General features: G+C 37.5%; 1 protein-coding gene across 4 annotated transcripts in view; it reads left to right on the top strand.

Annotated features, from left to right (window-relative positions):
* Positions 1-995: 995 nt before the first annotated feature.
* Positions 996-6000, top strand: part of L3MBTL1 (L3MBTL histone methyl-lysine binding protein 1) — a 47915-nt gene continuing 42910 nt past the window's right edge. Inside the window, exon 1 of one of the 4 annotated variants that reach the window (XM_087889188.1) lies at positions 996-1065. The gene's annotated coding sequence lies outside the window, so the exon portion shown is untranslated. Of the gene's footprint in view, positions 1066-1705; positions 1783-6000 lie in introns of those variants that run through there. The other 3 variants (XM_034413987.2, XM_087889189.1, XM_034413988.3) reach the window with 3 other exon arrangements.

Here is a 6000-nt window from a genome sequence, read left to right as displayed (position 1 = left end):
ACTGGGATGCACACAAGACTCTGCATCTTTGGCGAGCAGATGCCTGGTTGGTTCTGTGCCAGGCAAATAGAGCTCGCTTCCTTCGGCGAGACGCGCACCCAGGAGCCATCCTGAAGCGAAATGCACGTGATTGGTTCTTTTGTTCCGATCCGAGCAAGAAACGACTCTTGTCCGAGAGCATGGAGAAGAGCAACTCCTCCCTTCGCCTAAGAATATCTACTCGTGTTTACACCAAATCTCTGGAAAGACTTCTAGCTGCTTCAGCATCTCAAACCTTCCCTTTACCTTACACAGGTTTCCCCTCCTGCAAAGCCAGGCGAGGGCAGAAAAAAGCCAACCCGAGAGCCATAGGATAGCATTTGGTTGGGGCGGGAGTGGGGGACAGCAGGAGAATGGCGATGCGGTAAAAAGTGTGCACCCCCCCTCCCAAAAGAGAGGAAGGCTTCCACGGACAGAAGATCACAATAAAATACTTTGAGGCAAACGACTTCAATCTGGAGGGTGGAATTCAAAGGCTTAGTTGAGAAGGGGGGGAAAAAAATCAGGATCTGTCCAATTCCTGGTTTATTCAACAGCAGCATTCGTATTTCCTTCCTTCTTTCATTCCTTTCATTCCTCTCTCTCTTTCTCTCTTCTCTGCCCGAGCAGGGAAAAAAAAAATATTGCCGTCGGGAAGATTTATTAAAAACCGTAAGCCTATTCAAATCGGCCTGTTTTCTTTTATTTTAGCGACGGTCGGTATGGAAGGAAAAAAAGAGAATATGGAAGCACCCCCCCCCTCTCCCAGCAGCCAGAGCCTGCTATGCAGCCAAATGGGGGAAAATAGAAGGGTTAATTGTTGTTTTAATCATATGTTTATATAAATATGGGGTTTGCAGCGCGTATAATATAATACGTCTACCTCTCCCCCCCCCTCTCGCTGTATATTAAATATGCTTTGCTTGTCAATTTCATCGCCCTGTGCATTTCTGCAGGGAAACAGCCCCGCCCCCTCTGCGCGCAGGCGCGGCCAGCCTTAGGTTCCCGCAGGCTCAGCATTCAGTGACCACAGGCTGATTATTGTAGGTAAGGAATCAGATAAGAAAGTAATTTATAAACCTCTTTAAATCATCAGAACGCAGCCGAGAAAGGGTTCTGCTCCCCTGCTCTGCAGACCTTTGCTCTCCTTTGCATGCCGTGCATTCATTTAAAATTGTGCCTGCCTGCTTTCGCAAGTAGATGTGCCAGCGTTTGGGGTGTTTTTTTCTTTTTTTCCTTTTTTTCCGCCGTGAGGACCACACATCCACACATTCTTTTCCGTTGTATGTTTTGACAGTGAACGTTGCAATTAAAAAAAAAAAAAAAAAGCAAGTCGGGGGAGAGGCTTAGGTAAGGGAAAGAAGAAGAGAGAAGGCGGGGGATAGAATCCAAACAGTTGGTCCCTGGAATTTCGCACGGGCAGTGCGAAATCCCAAGCTCTTTTTTAAATATCTGTTATTTTTCTTGAAGTTTCCATGTTGTTTGGAGGTGGGGGAGAGGAATTTGAAGCCCCCTTTCCATAAACAGACGACATGCAAGAGTTGGAACGAAGCGATGCAGGAAAAAAAAAAAGAGAGAGATGGTGAGATAGTAGCAAGAGATGTATACAATCATCGTGCAACGGAGGAGGGAAGGAAAGGAGATCTTTTTCACAAACTTTCTCCTTCGGCTAATTGACATTCTTTCTTCTCTTCAAATAAAGGGAATATCTGGTAGAGCAACAGAATAAAAACAGGATTCCGCCATTTTGATGTTTTTTAAAAAGTAAGGATTTTGTGGCTTGAGGGATTTATAGTAGTCTCCTTATTACGGGCGGCCAGAACTCACGCTTTATCCGTGTGTGTGCGTGTGCAGCGAAGGAAAAAAAAAAGCAGTTTCTTTCCCACCTGGTAATTCAGGATTTTGATTCTGGTGCCTTATAAGGATGCTCAGAATAACTCTATGGAGTCCAGTACTTTATTATGGTTTAATTCAAACAGTTGTAATAGGATTTCACTTGGGATAATAAGGGATGGGCTTGATTAAAAGTGTCTGTCCAAGTTTTGTTTGCCTATGTGTTTGCTTTTGGAAATGTATGTGCCTGTACTGTATTCTTTCCAGCAGATGGATCCATTATATTGTGCAATTTTAACCCACTTGACACCATCCTCCATCCCTTTGCTGCTTTTATAATATATCCCCTAATATATCCCTTTATATCCCTTCCTTCCTAAGGAAGGAAATGAGCCAGGATTTATCTTAAAATGGTAAAATATGTTGTACCAAAAACATATTGATGCTGGTGGTTTGAACGGTAAAATAGCATGCTTGTACACAAACATCCCTTTGTATGAAATAAAAAGGGTTTGTTGCTTATAGCATTGGCACTTTTGAACTTCTATTAAGAAATCCCTCTCAGATTTTGGTATTACTATTGATAACACAATACTAATTGTAAGCTTTAAGTTTAGAACATAATATATATAATTGTTAGAAATCTTTTTGGAAACTGAAAAGCCAATTAAAGATATTTATTATTTTTATACTTAGAAAAATAATTACAGAACAGTTCCAAATTAAATTGATGATGTTAGAGTTCTGAAATTGATAAGAATGTAATGAGGACATTAGTGTCCAGTTTACACAAAACAAAAGAAGTGCCAGAGTTTAAGTTTTAAAAAATCCCTAATCTATAGAAATAATCTACTTTTCCCCAACTGTAATATTTTCATTTGTGTCACTTCTGTCTGTATGCATAAGCTAAGAAATGAAAATGCTCATTGTTTAATAATTGGGAATTATGTATTAAATTATATAACACAAATATATAAATCACAAATCTAAGTATAGTGCTCAGTTGGATCATTTTAGTGCAGTGACATTTAAAGACACTTTATGTGCATAACCATCAGTCAAGGGAAATAGTGTAAATATGACATAGATTATTAGATTAATAATGTATCTACAAAGTCCACTTCTAGAAGTGTTTTCAGAGGTCTGGAGTGAATTCAAAAAAATTAAGATGGTGGCCATTATTGCACAGTTTTGGACACCACTTGATTATTTAATTTTCCCCTAGGGATGTCCCTGCAAGAGAGTTTTAATGGACATGACTGTTGCAACTATTTTTAAGAAGTGTCTTAGTTGGTTTTCTTTTCTCCACAGATTTTTTTTAAAAATAATTGGATTTTTATATGGATAATGATGGTTATACTTATAGTGAAAAAGGCACAGCTATGTATTATTTCATACCCAACTTTTTCAGTATTTTGGCAAAGAAATTTATGTATGCCTTTTAAAGTGATTATAGCTGAAGATAAAGCTAATATTCTTATTTTTTTTATTCCTTTCAGTATTTTGATAATTTGAATTTATTACCTGTCATATATTGTACCATACAATATAAACATAAATCTATTTTGCAAGGCATTACGGATCAAATATAGAGCAGAAATTAGTAAACTAAGACTCAATCCACATTTTGCACCTTGCCATTGTACATATAATGTAGAATAGTAGTTTTCTAACTTTTCAGACTTTCTGTAAAATTCTCATGTGTAGCATGCAATGTTCCACTTTTTTATTAGAAAGTTGGGGCAGGGTTCATGTGAATGTGCTGTGTTTTATCATGCAGTCATCTTTCTGCATCCTTTCTGGCTTTCCACACTTTAGTTAAATCACTAAGGAAGCCATGAACAATCTGCTGTTAGGTTCTTTTCCCAAAGCTTAGGCAGTCATAGAGTCTTCAGAATGACCAAAAGATGTGCCATATTTACCCACATCTTAAACTGAAAACAACAAGAGAATTGAAAAGGAATTATCAAGCTTCTTGGGAATATGGTAGAAAAATAGAAGTTTCTTTTGCAAAAGAAAAATCTGAAAATTTGCAAGACAGATACTGTTATAGCCTTAGGCTGCATGAGACTTGATCAGGTTGTGTTGTTAAAATTGAACTGGCTTGATTTTGTGAACTATGGGAATGAAAAATCAGATGGACACTCAATGCTGATTATTTTACATATTTAGAAGTGTGACATAATAAAGAACCTTTGAGCATGTACAGAGGAATATAGCTTTCTCTAATTATTGAGGATCTAGTATAACCAAGTCTCACACCTCTGGATTTGGAAATTAAAAGCTTCAAGATCAGAGGATGTGACTTCCAAACAGATGGGAACCCAGATGGATGAGAATTAGGTGGGGGAAGCATCCGGATTCAATGTTCATTCTACTAGAATGTAATTCAAGAAAGGATATGAAAAAAGAGAAGCAAGTCTGTATTTTTAGAAATATGAGAAAGCATGTGTTATCTTTTTAAAAGATATTTTTAGGTATTCTGGTTATATAAAATGTCTTACAATTCTTCAGGTGCCATTGTTCCATTTCAATTAACGTGTATGCTCCTTTTTCATCAACAATATTACATGTGGACTTTATATGGGGACTTTTGTTATTTTGAATTTCAGTTGCTTTGAATACATAATAATTGGATTACACATGATTTGTTTCACCATTTATGTACTAAGTTGCAGAATTTGAGTTTGACTGTGTGATCTCTGAAACATTTGAAAACTCCCATGACCAGAGTCTGCCTTTCTCAAATCTAAAGAGACAGCACCTTTCCCCACTTATGAGTGGAACTGTTCTCTGCCCATCCTTGGGTTGGCATAAAGCCATAGAAGCATGAAATTTGCCATTTCTAATCGCAATCCCTTCTCCACTCTTTTGTCTCTATTTCAAATCTTGGCGTCACCTGATTTAACTCCAAAATAATGTGTTCTATACTTAAAATTTTGTATACCGTGAAGGTGCCCTTGGAAAGTGTCAGAAAAGTGAAAAAGATAGTACTTCAAATTGTACACCGAAGGGCAATTTAAGCCTGCTTTATTCATGGACTGGGGACAAGATGAAAACAACATTAGGATTAACATTCACATTAACAACTTGGCAGAAAAAAATGTTACTAGAATACAGTGGTATCGTCAGTAAGTGAAAATGGATAAAGCACCACAATCTTACCTTGAAGCAGGGACAAGGAGCATGAAGATCTGCCATGTCTGAAAATGATGTACAGAATATATTTCTTTACAGGGGTAGTGTGGACACTCAAGAAAGTTCACAAGACTTTTAGAGTGAACTGTGTAGAAGGAAAATGTTTGATTCACACAATCATTGTGAGGTGTACCAAAGAAGGAGCCCCAAAGCTTGTAAAGCATCCAGACTTGTCACTCAGAAGTCAAAGGTAAACTGACATAACTAATTAGGTATCTGTAATAATAATATAAATCACTCAGGATGTAATAAAGCGGTTTAGCAGCAAATAGAAAAAAGGATAATTCATAATACTTGTTTTAATTTTAGAGTAGTATTAAAACAGCAAAAGATCAGTAATTTGTAATGAACATGAGAGAGAGGAACTGTAAAGGTCACAGTGCCAATGTTATTGCTTGAAAGTGAATCTTGGTGTAATCAGTTGCACAGGTCTTTAAATAAATACGTTTAAGATGTAGAATGTAAATTTCAAAACATTCAACTGATATGAAAACTGGGGGGTAATCTTTAATTTCAAGGAATGTTTTTAAAAGAATGCTTCAGTTGTGATTTCTTGGAATCCCACATAGAGTGTTAAAGCTCTTTTAACACATGGTATGGAATAAGAGGCACGATTAGAAAGAAGAACAGCACTTCAGCAGCAGTCCCAGCTGTCTAAATATGGCATAGAGGCAGTCCTCAACTTATGACTAGTTGCTTAGCAACCATTCAGAGTTACAACAGACCCCCAAATAGGTACTTATGATCCAGATTCGAAGTTCTGTTGGCTGCCCCCGTCACATGGTGACATGGTTGTATTTTGGGTGCTCGTCAACCAGCCCACATTTACTGCTGTTTGTAGTATTCCGCAGTCAGGAAATAAAGCAATCATGCTTTATGATTTTATTTATTACTTTTTTTTGCTGGAAACCAGCATTTACTTCTGGTTTCCAGCAAAAAGTGTCCATTGGA

This window comes from Pantherophis guttatus, chromosome 3 (assembly GCF_059756535.1).
Source record: "Pantherophis guttatus breed Tessera chromosome 3, ASM5975653v1, whole genome shotgun sequence".
NCBI lineage: Eukaryota > Metazoa > Chordata > Lepidosauria > Squamata > Colubridae > Pantherophis > Pantherophis guttatus.
Note: the sequence above shows the minus strand (reverse complement) of the source record. Positions and strands in the feature narration are given on the sequence as shown.